Source organism: Bactrocera oleae, chromosome 4 (assembly GCF_042242935.1).
Source record: "Bactrocera oleae isolate idBacOlea1 chromosome 4, idBacOlea1, whole genome shotgun sequence".
NCBI lineage: Eukaryota > Metazoa > Arthropoda > Insecta > Diptera > Tephritidae > Bactrocera > Bactrocera oleae.
The window spans coordinates 2,371,795-2,385,777 of record NC_091538.1 but is presented as its reverse complement, the minus strand read 5'-3'; positions in this window follow the sequence as shown (position 1 = coordinate 2,385,777).

Sequence of the window (13,983 nt, the reverse complement as noted above, 5' to 3'; positions counted from 1 at the left end):
GCCTGTGTAATTTGGCTTGCACTTACTTGTATGCTTGTATACGTTACATGTTTGCTTTACAGCTTTTTATCACATTATTGACTAAATAAAGAAACAATTTTAGAATCATTTATTAAACATAAACGCATACACATTACTCTTGTGCTAAATGTACAAAGCATTTGCAAAGAATAAGTGCTAAGAGCGACTATTTTTTGGAATATCAGAGTTATAGCAAATGCTTTGTTGCTAGATACCTTCTTTGCAGCAAAATTTGCTTATAAAATTTGATACGCCTGCTGTATGCTATGGATAAGCGCATATGTCTGTTTGAACGACGCCATTTCCCACAAAAAATTCTCACCTTCCACATATGAAAATTGCTAGAGCCAATGCAAATTGAAAATTCACAATGCAACGAAATCAATGTGGTGCGAATAATTGCATTTGGGAGTTGGAATGTTGCTTGACTGAATTGAAAGTAAACATAGAAAGCAAACTTTGTAAACACCTAGACTCACACACATACATACACAATAATAAATGCATTTCCAGCTGTACACCTAGGAATACACCGAAGAGTCGTTGTCGTTAACTAAACAAAGCTACACACTAGCATAACGGCAAATGGCTGTGGCATATTGGCAGAAAAATCACCAGCACAATGCTTGTCAATTGTAACAACTAACTTCTATTCGGTGTTATTGTTGTTCTTATGACATATTTCTGTTTATTGTTTCCTTCCTACTGTTTGGCCGCACACCGTTTTTGTTTTGTCGCTCACACCTTTCAATCACAATGGCAGTTACAACAACAAAATCGAAAAAAAATTTATGATTACTCTACGGGTTAAAACTTTCAGTAGCATAGTGGTTGAGTGTTTGTGCTATTAAGCTGCCGTGAAAGTAACACTCACTGCTTTAGAGCTGAGTGAAGGCTTTGAGTTGCTTAAAACCGGCTCCGATACTGGCTTATACATAATATATAATTTTGTTTGTACTTCGAGTAGGCAGCGTTGAGTTGCTGAAACGAAAGTGTAGTGTATGTATGGGCATTGGTTTGCATTAAATGGATATTATTGCATAAATAAGAAGACTTTTGTGTTTATTTGTGTAAACCTTAAAGTCTAAAGTTGTCACAATTAAGCACAATTTAGGTTGAATTCGACTAAAAACTTCGTAAAGAATTTTATTGCTTAATTAACTAACGCATGTTGAGAGCTATTATCAGTAGTTAATGATATAGACACAGCTCATAGATTCACGTAAAATATTTACACAAAATTGATTGAAAATATTTCTGCTTCTCATATTATAAAGAAGGTAAATGTATGCTCCATGTAAAAATATCTTTTTTTTAAATTTTTTTTTATAAATTTTATTTATAAATTTAATTAAAATAGCAGTTATCTTTATAAAATACCAATTTGATTTCGTAATGGTAACGTGTAACAGGGCGTATGATGAATATTTCATATGGCAATGGTTTAGAAACGAATCGACGCCTAAGTGTATGCTTCGAATTACTTTAATATTACTGAGTACAATCTACTCATAGCATTTTTTTAAAGATTACTGATAATTTTTCTGTAAAATATACTCGTATTTCCATTTATGTACATTGAAATTGGAGTCTTGAAGGCATTCGCACATTTATGGCATAACTGTGAATAAAGAAGTCAGCTGGTGAACGTGACACATGAAACGGCAGAGTAATACAGAAGCTTCTAAATTATATAGAGCATATATATATATATACAAATATATATGTATATTCGCTTTGCTAAAACTCGCAGTTCTACGGATTATCGCAAATTTATATAAATGTACATATATATTATATATGTACAACAGATCGCTACACTTAAATAATATTTGAAAATTCAATACAATTTCATTTCATTTCAATCAATTCCATTCAATTTAAACGGTGGGAGTGAGCGCGCGTGCTACATTTATTATCGACTGCAACGCATTTTATTTTTAACAAAAACGCCGTTAGTCAGCAACCGACATGAAAGCCAAATAAATACAAACATAAGCGCAAACACCAATACCAACACCAAAGCAAATACAAATGCAAATACAAACACAAATAGATGTGCGACAGGCAAATACTTGTACATGCCACTAAACATACCGGCACACACACACACACAAACACTAAAATATACAAATCAATGCTAATGCGTGCGTCGCAAGCAGAATACAACAAAAGCTGAAAAATAAAAATTTTAAAGACGATTTCACTAAAGTTGACAGACAAAATATGCTCTTGGCCGCAATGACACCAACATGCAGGTGTACAGGGTGCTACCGTGCGCGGCAGCAGCTTTTGCTGGCTCTGCGTTGGCTTTGGGCGTTGGAAATGTAATAAAATTCGTAAATAAAACAAATTTGATTTGATTCCGCATCCGCAAATTAACGTTTTAGCATTTCGAGAGCGCCAACGATTCACCAATACCACGTCAATGCGTTGCACGTCTGCCACGCTCAGGACCCACGTGAGTGGGCGTGCGCCAGCATGTTGTGTACCCTGCACTTTCTGTATATATATATATATTGTATGTGTGTGTGGTGTGGTGTAGTTTATCGCGTTGTTGACTGGGTTATGTTGCAAGGCAGCCTCTAAACCCGGAGGCGTGTGCTGTGCAAGCGGCATATTTAATATTTTCGCTCATAAATAATTCACGGCGTTATGTGTGTTGCACGATTTTTCTAACATTTCATTTTATTGAGAAATTCGTGCACTTTCGGTTGTTTTTATTTTATTTGCCATATCTTGTGGTTACCGGTTTTAGAAAAACTGTCAACTGTTCGCATTTCTACACACCGCTCGCATAAATTTAACATATATTTTTATGACAGCGTTGTAACGCAATTTACTACATGCCTGTGCAGTTGTGGGTGTGTTTGAAATTATTTTAAATTGCGGTGTTTGCCTTCGAAGCGAGTTGCTGCACATATATTGGCTTAGAGGAAGGTTTGCTGAATGGATCATCAAATTTTATTTGCTGGTGTATGAAGATTTAGCATTAAATTGTATTTAAGGTATTTATTAAGCAAGGTATAGGTTTCAATTCTCAAATATTATATATAAAAAGAATTGTGAAGAAGATACAATAAAATTTCTATATATCCCTAAACGATTTTTAGTTGCTGCAGTAGACAACTGTATTGCTGTATGCTTTTGTGAACGAAAAATCACATCAGCATGCAAGTTGAGGCTGTCAGCAACCATATCCTCTCGGATTTGTTATTTAAATAATGTACCTAATATTCTTGCTATTGAATTCCACTTGTTTAGAATGCTGAGTAACGAATATTCACTGGCGTAAGTGTGCTCAAAATTTACCATAAACTCGTTCTAACAATTTTCACTAGCTGCCTACAGTTACTGCTGTCTCATTGTCTTGCCAGCACTCACTCTCACTATCACTCTCCCATAATGAAAAGTAATTTTGTACAAGTTTGTGCTTGCAAAAGTGCAACTAAATACTTTTTGATGAGCACTACTTCATTTCAACAAGCAATATATTTAAATCATAACATTATTTTCAATTATTTTGTATCATATTAATTTCATTTGCGGCGAAAGCGCCATAGCGTATGCTACATACGACACCTAAAAGTATACTATGCACACATACATACGCATTTTCAGCAGAAATATTTGAAATTCTAGAGGTAACTATTCATTTCCTATAACAATGAAAATAATAATGACAACAACAACAACAACAACAACAACTTATAACATATACATGCATACATTTATAGTGTAAAGCAGCAGTTGATTGTTGCATTTTAAGTGTAATTTTGTATATGATTCCATAATAAGCTGAATGAAGTCATTCGAAATCACATGAATCAGCATAATTTCCTGTATTTGTACATTCATTGAAATTTTCCATTTATATGACAATTTCACTCGATGCAATTTCATTGCATTCTACGACAACTGTGACAGCAGATGTTATGATGCAACACATTTCATATTAATTGCTTGATTATACCTCTTGATATATATATTGTATATATGATATATACTTACAAGTATTAGTAAAAAAATATACTGATTTGCTGGGGAAAACATGTGTTTGCGGTAGTAGAACCTAAATTATCATACTCTCGTTATAGGCTGTGGCTGGGATGACCTTTATTTCCTGCAGTAATTATGAATGAATGAATATGAGCAGGTTACATGAAGTTTGGCATGAAGTTTTTAATACCCACAAGAACATGTCGCAGACTCTATAAAATTATATATTGTGCGTAAACATATATAAATGATTGGCATGACGAGCTGAGCCGATTTAACAAAGTCCGTCTGTGCGTATATAGGCGAACAAGTTCTTTTTCTTTCCACTATTGCATAGAGCTGCCATAAAAACTGTTCGATCAAATGCAAGCACTTGTATGGCATGCTTTTTTATGTGACAACGCTACGAAATTCGGCATGCATTATGGTTTATGGCAACGGTAGAATCGCTGAAAAATTTGTTCAAATAGGACCATTGTAGCTGGCATACAAACTGACCGATTAAAATCAAGATAAACCTTTTTTATACCCATTTTTGGTCGAAGAAATGCACATGTGATGGATATTATAGCTTCGGCAGTTTTTATACATAATCGGCAAGTTGGACAAAGCGCGAAACATATATTTGAGCTTTGTTAACTGTTTAGTCTATTTATTAGCGCAGCTGGTGTCCTCTACTATATCTCGTTGCAGGGCGAGACCAAAATCGACACAACATTCTCTTTCTTCTAATACCACATAATATAAAATGCTTTAGAATTTTTAAAGTATTTTCTTTTTTCACAATTTGGTAAAGCTAGCGGCGTTTGGTTAGCAAATATTGATCTGAACAAGCATTTAAAAATGCTTAAATTTAGCTTTATATGTATGTATATGTATACGTAAATGATGTGTCGAAATCAGGTAACTTTGAAAATGAGTACAACTCAGAACACACTTTCCATGAACTACTGTACCATATATGCAAATCGTTGCCCTACAGCTCAAGGCGATTAAGCGTACATACACACACAGGCACGCATGGGTATGGCTTTGCATTTTGCGGTGTGTATGCGAAATTTGGCATTGCCTTGAGCACCGATTGGAATTTAGCAAATTTGCACAATCGCATTGTTTCGTTTAATAAATATTCAATAAACGCAAATTGATAATGATTCGATTGCAAGTAATGCAGACACACACACAGCCAGTTGCCATAATAGAAGCACAGATTATACTTACACTAACAACAGCAAATTATACAGTTATATAATGCAGTTAATATGTGCTCAGAGGCATTCATACCTAGCTAAAGCTCTTTTGCCTTTCATGGCACTGCCATTTAAGCACTTCTTGGCCCGAAACTCCACTCTTGCATTCGCTTACTCACTCGTTAATTCATTCTTTGAATTGTATTGGTGAAGTGCTCATGTAAATATATTACTGAGATATTAATGCGTTTAGCAATTAAATGCAACGATGCAAATTATTTGCTTTGAGGTGCAATTAACGACGAAGGCAAATGGGAAGCGCTGCTTGTATAATACAGCGCTGCCGCTGCTGCCACATGCGCTTAACTACTGCTAGCACACATACGCTCAAGCATACAAACTTGTGTGCATTTACGTTGCTTGTTTGTCTGTTTGTGTGCATTAGCATATTGTTCGCTTGAGCTGCAGCATACATAGCATGCATGTGTTAGTGTGTGGCAAGTACACCATCGCTAGCTGGCAATTGCAAATTTGCTTAGTAGTTTGGCAATAACGACAACCGCCAGTCAACCTCAGCTTACTCTAAACTATGCATGCTGCACCAACTATGTAGTACATTACACAAAATATTAACAACAAAAAAGCCGTGCACTACATAAAGCAAAATATGCTGGGAATTTAATGTTGCAAGCAAATCAGGCCATTGCGTTTCATTATCAAATATTTGTTTTGAAGTTGACTCGTACACATACACATACACAAAACTCAACGCCTGTGTATTTGTGCAGTAACTCAAGTGTGTGCGTATGTAGCGACGAGGGTAGTTAGTAATAGTTAAAACAATTAGTCGAAAATTGTACGGCGGAAGTGCCAGCTTCATAAATACTGGAGTGAGTAATACGCCTGCGGTACTTATTTGTAATGTTGTGTGTGTGCGTGTACGCAAATAGAATTTCAATTAAATAAATAATTGCAGTCGGAAATGCCTTAAAAGTTCGCAACGAGGTCGCATTGTTTAAGTAGTTTCAGTTACATGCGCGTTCAGATACCGCTAAATGTTTATAAATGCCAAGCCTTGGTGGGCACATTAATGAAAATTGAAAAAAGTTTTAAAAACACTTTTTAAATTTTAAAAATATTCAAATTAAATAAAACTGAGGAACTAGCTCGGAAGGGCAGACAGACAGACAGACATGGCCAAATCTGTTCAGCTCCTCACGCCGATCATTTTTATATATACGCGGTCTCGGACGTTTCCTACTGGGTATAACAAACTTCGTGACAGTTTAAATAAAGCCTGCTCTGCGTACAAGAGTTGCCTTTTATATTTCGGCCCAATCGACATTAGACTTCCTTGAGCGATTGACAAAGTTTGTGGTATACAAAGTGAACCATTTTTCTAGAATAACAACTGATTTTCGAAGACCTTAACGAAAATCGGCTTGGAGTGATCTGCGACCATATGTGCCATGTTTGAACTAATTTATTATCATTGTAAAATAATATTTCAATCAGATATGCATTGCAAATGAAATATTAAAACATTATATTCATATTGTATACGAATTTCCATTAACACACTCAGTCGATTGGTTTGATGACATCCTTAAAAATTAATAACAAGCTAGCAATTATGGATTAGTCATGAGCATATACCATTAGCAATATGGAATATTTTTCATATATACCTAAGTATAAGTGCAAACGCATAAAGGGTGACTTCATTAAATATTGGCGCTAATCTGTAGGTATCGAGATACAGTAATTAGAGATGCGATAGCAGAAATTTTATATATTTTTAGTTAATATTTAAATATCTGTAACTTTTTTTATACATATACTTATATCTATATTTTCGCATAGTGCCTAGATGGAACTTAGGGCCTTAACTTTTCTAATGCTGTATCATATATTTTGGAAGCAGAAGTTTCATAGATCAGTCATTGAATAAAAATATGCAGCATCGTGAAATTCCAGAAAAACGGAATATTAGAAAATTGAAAGTTCACTTCAGTAGTTACACAGAGGAAACTCTAAAGAAAGCGCTTTTGAGAGTTTCTACATTTTTAATTTTTTTAATTAGTTTAAGTAATTTGCGCTCATCTCAAGGCACCCTATATAAATGCATATAAATTAATTAGTTCGCTTATTATCTATATTTCATTGCTTATATATTAGTCATCGCACAAAGCTAAGCAAACATACACATTATGCATATATACAAACATACATACACATATAGTTTACATACACGTATATTTGTACAAAAACACAATACAATGCCATAAAGCCAAATAAATGTTTATCTTCGTAATTAATCAATGTGATTTGATCTGTTAACTGGGTTACACAAACACACACACGCACAAGCACCCACAACTTTTGCATACCTGTATGTACATTATGGCAAGGCAAACACCTGCGCTTGTCGTAGGTGGGCATATGTGTGGCTCGGCCTTTATTGCGCACAGACCGCCGGTGCTTAGCACATGTTTATAATTATTTTAACCACTTTAAGTTTATCAGCATTGCATCGGTTAGGTTAGTCCATTAAGTTAATTAAATTCTTTAACGAACATTTGTGGCGGTCAAGTGGCGCGGAAATATTTAACATGTTATAAAAATTTTTTCCAACCTGCATACCGGCGCATATACACAAATGTATGGGTGTGCGGCAACGGAATGCTTAATGCCTTTAGCTATTTATAGTAGACGAATATGCGAAAAATGTGGAATATTACATTTTTTTATATTTATATTGCACGTGTGTAATAGCTTCTGACTATAGAAAATGCTTTAAGAACATTTTCATACTAATTTATAACTTATTTAGTTCGTTTCCGTTGTTATTGTATTGTATTGTACATATAAGTTTGGAGAAAGGAGAAAGTGTGGACTTAATTTCGAAGCAGTTTGAAACCATAGAGCTCATAGGCGGCTGTTGCAGCAACAATATTGATATTATATCAGCCTAAAGGTAGGCAATACGCAATTACTTCAGAGGTTTCAAATTTACCCAAATATTTTGTTATTCTATTAATGTGTTTAGGTCTGTAGTGCTGTCTGTAGAAAAGTGATTCAAGCATAAGCTTGAAAAGCACATTGAAACGTGTTGTAAAAAATTTTAAATACAAAAACCCACACCAGGTGGGTGTGGTAGTTAGGCTAAGATTTCTAAACCTGAAAATATGCAGTGTCAACGAAATTTATTTACCGAAAAACGAGGAGAGGAACACCCTAAGCAGGTATGGTATATATTATACAATCTTTTTCTCTATATAAGAATAGATGACATATTGACTTTTTTGTTATAGACATATGTATGTATGTATAAAAATTTATTTCTGTTTATTTCTTTATAAAAGTATCAGCAGTAAGTTCACATCAGAAAATAACGCATTGCAACTGAAAGTTATATTATATTTTTGTCTTTTTTGGAAAAAGTTTTCATCAAATTCACTGAGCAGCTAAACGTGAAACAAATTTAGAAAATTTAACTCAACACCAGCAACAAAACAACACGTCAATATTGGCATTTAACAGAGTAAAATTGGCAGAGAAATATTAACGTGTTTCAATGCCAACAGAAATATGTAGCTAACCGGTGTTGTTGCTTGTCGTTGTTGTTACTTTTTGGTGCTGTTTTCACTTTGAATATACGTATTTTCATTTGTGTGATATGCGATACTGCGATTCCTAATTTTCCTGTTTGCACACATTATATATACATAAGTATAAGTAAGTATGTATGTGAAATATAATATGTGTGTATGTGTTGAGCCTAACTGGACAATAGGAGCAGTGATATCTGCGAAGTAAAATGCGTTCGGCTAAATTGTATTTCGCTGTCAATGAGGGATGATCGAGTAGTGGATGTTGGCGCGGTGGCAAACTAGCCTAAACAGCATTGTGCAGAATTTGGTTGGGCGTTGTCGAGCTGCGTTGTCGTTACCGTACAAATGACAGGAAATAATAAGCCACAAATGAATGAATTGACAGACTCTAGAATATGGTTTGACAATAACAATTTGTTGCAGTGTATGTATGTGTGTTGGGATCGTTGTTAAATGTTTCTTCTACGGATACTCATAAGATTCCTTTTCATATACATATACTTATATCCTTATATACATATATATATTATACTTACATCGATATATGAATACATGAAACCTTTCCATTGAATCATTTGCGCGATAATAAGGAACGTTGAAAAATAGCCCAAAAATCGAATACACAAGCATGCGTATGCAATGCATATGTATTTGTTATATAATATGGGCAGAGATATGGGTGGAGATAGCTTGACAGTAGCAATCAGTAGCAAGTTAATAACAAATGAAATTGGTTGATAATTGACAATGATTGTTGCAGCAGTTCTGCTCCGCTTAGCGCTGTTCAGCTCGGCTGAGCGCGTATTGAGTTGTATTGAGTTGAGAGCGGAGCTCGGTCACTTCATTCTCGTTTGCATGGCTGGCTCAATCATTGACAAAGTTTGGCATTTTCCATTTATCAGTTTACGAGTGCTCAACATATGGCATGTGTGTGTGTGTGTGTAAATGGAAGTGATGATTGTTGAAATGTAATGAATATATGATTAAATGACTGTACGTATTACAATTGAATTGACAGTTTGGAAAAATGTCAATAGTACATATTAATAAAAGAGAATACAGTTGTTAATGAGCGCAACCGCGACAACTAAAGAATGCTCGAGTTGTTGCTAGCATATCCGTTTGCTTATGTTTAAGGATAGAGGAATAAAATTAAGTTATTTTTAAAGCAGGTTTTATAACGAAAGTTGTGCTCGCCGCTTTCCATTATTTTCGCAGAAACATTGGAAAAAATATTAATACCTCTTCCGCACTATTAAGAATGGATGTAAGACAACTCGCAAAGCTCCATTTACAGTGCCTGTTTCGAGTATCAAAATTTGTATGCCAGGTTCTTCTCGAATTCGGTTTTATTAGTGCAGTCTTATTGAATGTAGTTCAGCTATGTGCTGGTGGAGTCTGCTATTTCTTAAAATCGGTAAAGTATTGATAAAACCTCTTTACGATCGTGTTAAATAAGGCGCGAATGTTAGTTTGGGCGTTTAGAAACAGAGACAGTATATAACCAACAGAATATTTGCATGGAAAATAATTATAAGTAAGGTGAACCCTAAATTTGCTAACATTAAAGGAGTCTTGTAATTTAATTTTTAGCCTTTTAGTAAACGCCTGAAAGTATGCCTCTATGATTAGTATTGCGTGACCCAAACAAGAAAACTAATAAAGTACAGTATGCAAGAGCGCAGTTAGAGGATAAAAGAAAGTAGTTCGAGAAATGATATTTTACTACTATGATAATGTCAGCTTATCATATAACTGCTTATGCGCTATAACAAAATCAAAGTATTGTACTTCGCTATATGTCATTTACATGTGGTGTATATGTATTTGGTTTATACCTGTGATCATATAAACTTACATCTTACTAAGTAAGTTCAGTGTATAATTTTAAACCCAAAGCGTTCATAAGCACCTATTGCTAACGTTGTATTAGAAATAGAGTCCTTGAAAGCCGACACATGTTCCACGCGCCTAAACTCACTTTAGCAAATATGTTAAAACAAGTCTGAAAATGGCAGAGCAACACCACAACAACATATTGCAGACCAAGAAAGGTGGTTAGCACAAATTTTCAGACGAATTTGCATTGGAAATTTAGGCGTTTGGTGTGAATTTGTCGGTGTTGTTTTGAGAATGTTGCAACATTTACTTGCAAATGTGTGTGGCTGTAGGGCATAACACACTTTCGGCTTGACTGCGCAAATGGCGAAAGGTAAGAAGCGGCAAGCGAGCAAGAGCTTCGGGTATAACTGTTATGCGTGGCATTGCTGTTAGTGGCATTTACATACGTCGCTACGACAGAATTGCGAATTAACCACACGTGCATGGCCGCACACGCACACGCACATATACCACGGTATGCAATAACAATGTAAGTAGGTTATTTGATGTGTTGTTGGTGTGTGTGTGCGTTCGGTTTTGTTTATTTGTGTTGGAAATTCTAAATTTACAAAGCAATCCACACGCACCAGCTCATAAGTCGATAGCTGCGGTTGCCATGGTGTAATTTGAATTAACGGAAGCGTCTCTTTGCAAGCTTACGCTTGCGACTAGTTTCAATTCAAATGGACTTTTGACGGTACAAAAATGTGTGCAACCTTTGATGTCGTTCCTAATACATAAACCCCTTCCAGCTAAAAACAGAATTCTCTTTAACCTTCCATTCAAAGTACTAAGCATAAGCCCTCGGGTAACAGAACGGTAAATTAAATTAGCGTATATGCATAATTTATATTATTTTAGTATTAAACATTATTCAAAATTATTTTCTAACGAGTTATTTATAACAAGTCGTTTTAGGCGAAGCTAAGACAGTACGTTTGGGTTTTTATGTATATATAATAAAAACCGCAATATTTGTGAATGGTTTGAGTTGGAAATATTTTGAGCAGCAAGCATAGTGGAAATTGCGGAAGTTATAGACAAAAGTTCTTCGCACCTTGCTAGTCACTTCTGCGTGTCTAATAGACTTTTTTAAACGGCTTTTTTTTTTAGTATTGCACCACGGATATGCTAGAAAACATGCACCGTATGTCGTAGCATACTTTTAGACTGATATCTGATATAAATAAAAAGCAATGCGGTAAATTATCGTGACATACTTTTTGGATGATATTTTATGTAAACAAGAAGCACGTTTAATAATCTTCTAACAAACGCAGTTGTTGGTGTATTGTACAACCAACTAAGCCGAAAATACTCACCTATGCGTAGCATACCTTTAGGCAGTAATGGTTGTTTCATGAAACATCCAGCCAAATGCTTTGCCAGCTTAAAAAAAAATTAATTAATCAATTCCTTTTAAGTTTCTTTATAAGCAATAAATATCAATTATTTGTAGTAAACATCAAACAAAGGATGAACATATTTTGGTAAATAAATAAAAATCGATTGATGTGTTGCACAAGCAGCAATCAAATACCAGATTGTATTGGTATTAAAACAAAATGTCTCTAATTAAGCCAATATTTGCTCAGGAATTGCTTTTGCCAGCATTGAAGAGCTAAGCAAATGCAGGATTTCATCTTAGAAAAACTGAGTTCGAATTTATTTGGGATAATTGTTTGTTTAGAATTCCTGCAAAATTAATTAATAATAAATTGGCGTTGATTGATTCTGACATGCTCCGACATTTCGGCATATCTTTACATAGATGATTGCTTGCTCGTCTTAAATGAAGCCAAGTGGACAGAGAAGACAAAGAAGTAAACAATTATAAAAAGATTCTTTGCGCAAATTCTGTGGAAGTAAATAATTACTAATTTATTTTTGTTGGATTATGAAATTTATGAAAATTTCTTTGATGACAACCTCCTTCCCACCGTTACTTTACGGCTTTAGTTTCCGCCTAGGCAACCTAGACACAGAATCCAGGTAAATCAAGCGCATTAAATATCATTGTGACGAAGGCGGTTTGAATGTTTTGTGCAGCTTTAATCACTGAAATTACTCACCATATAAAATGAAACTTCCTAAATTAGTTTGTAAAAACATCATCTAATAATATTGAATAAAAATCGCATGCTATTTAATTTTTTTGTTGCTTATATCTTCGTTTTATTCATGTTCGGTTTTTTTTTGTATTTTTAATTATCTAATAATTTCTTACTCCATTGTGTTTTTGTTTTTAATTTACGCTAATTTTTATACAATATTCTCGCCATCATAAGTAAAAAAGTAGTCAATTTATAGGTTCGCAATTTCTCATATATTTTCTTAAGTGTTTGTAACATCTAATTATTAAAAAAAATGTTGGTTTAATAATAAAAGAAAATAATAGTTAAATGCTTTTTTTGTAGCAACTGCATACATACATACTTATTTGTAAAGACGTTTAAAAAAATTATTCAGACAGGGTTTGGGCGTTTTTACAATAGAATGTAAAAACATAAGGACAGGAAAACGCTTTGATATAAGTATTTGTTCAGTTTTTTTTATTATAAACGAGCAAAACATTACGAAAATCAATAAAAAAAAAAATATATATATACATACACACAAAAATATAATTTTTTAAGACATAAACAAAAAAGTATTGAAAAAACTATTATAAACATTAAACAAAGTTATAAAAAAAAATTCAATTCACTAAACAAAAATACAAAATAAATAATAAACATATATTTTATTACCACAAAATCGAAAATATACCACATAACATAAAATTTCTTTAAAAAAACGATTTTTCTGATATAATATTTCTTCATGTAATTTTACAGTCAATATTAGAAAATATTTTATATATTTCTAAAAAATTGGCATACATTTAAACATTTCGTACATACTTGTAAAATTCATACAAACAAAATTTTAAAAATACCATAAATTCATTACAAAATAGCATTTATAATTGTTTTAAAGTTTTTCGAAAAAAAATCCAAATTATAAATCATAAATGTTTGCCAACAAAATAAAACAAAAAAATTAAATTTGACAGAAATTCTGAAAAAATAAATATTTAAAATATTTGTTTTTTTAACTTTCGTCAAATAAATGAAGTATTTTCTAACAAAAATAATAAATATAAAATAAGAAGCCTTACATATTTACACAAAAACTGCAAATTGTCTGAAAATATAACTACGGTTTAACGCCTAAATTAACTTAAATTTAATTAATTGTACGCTTTAAAGTTGTGCGCTTAAATGTTTATGTTAAAA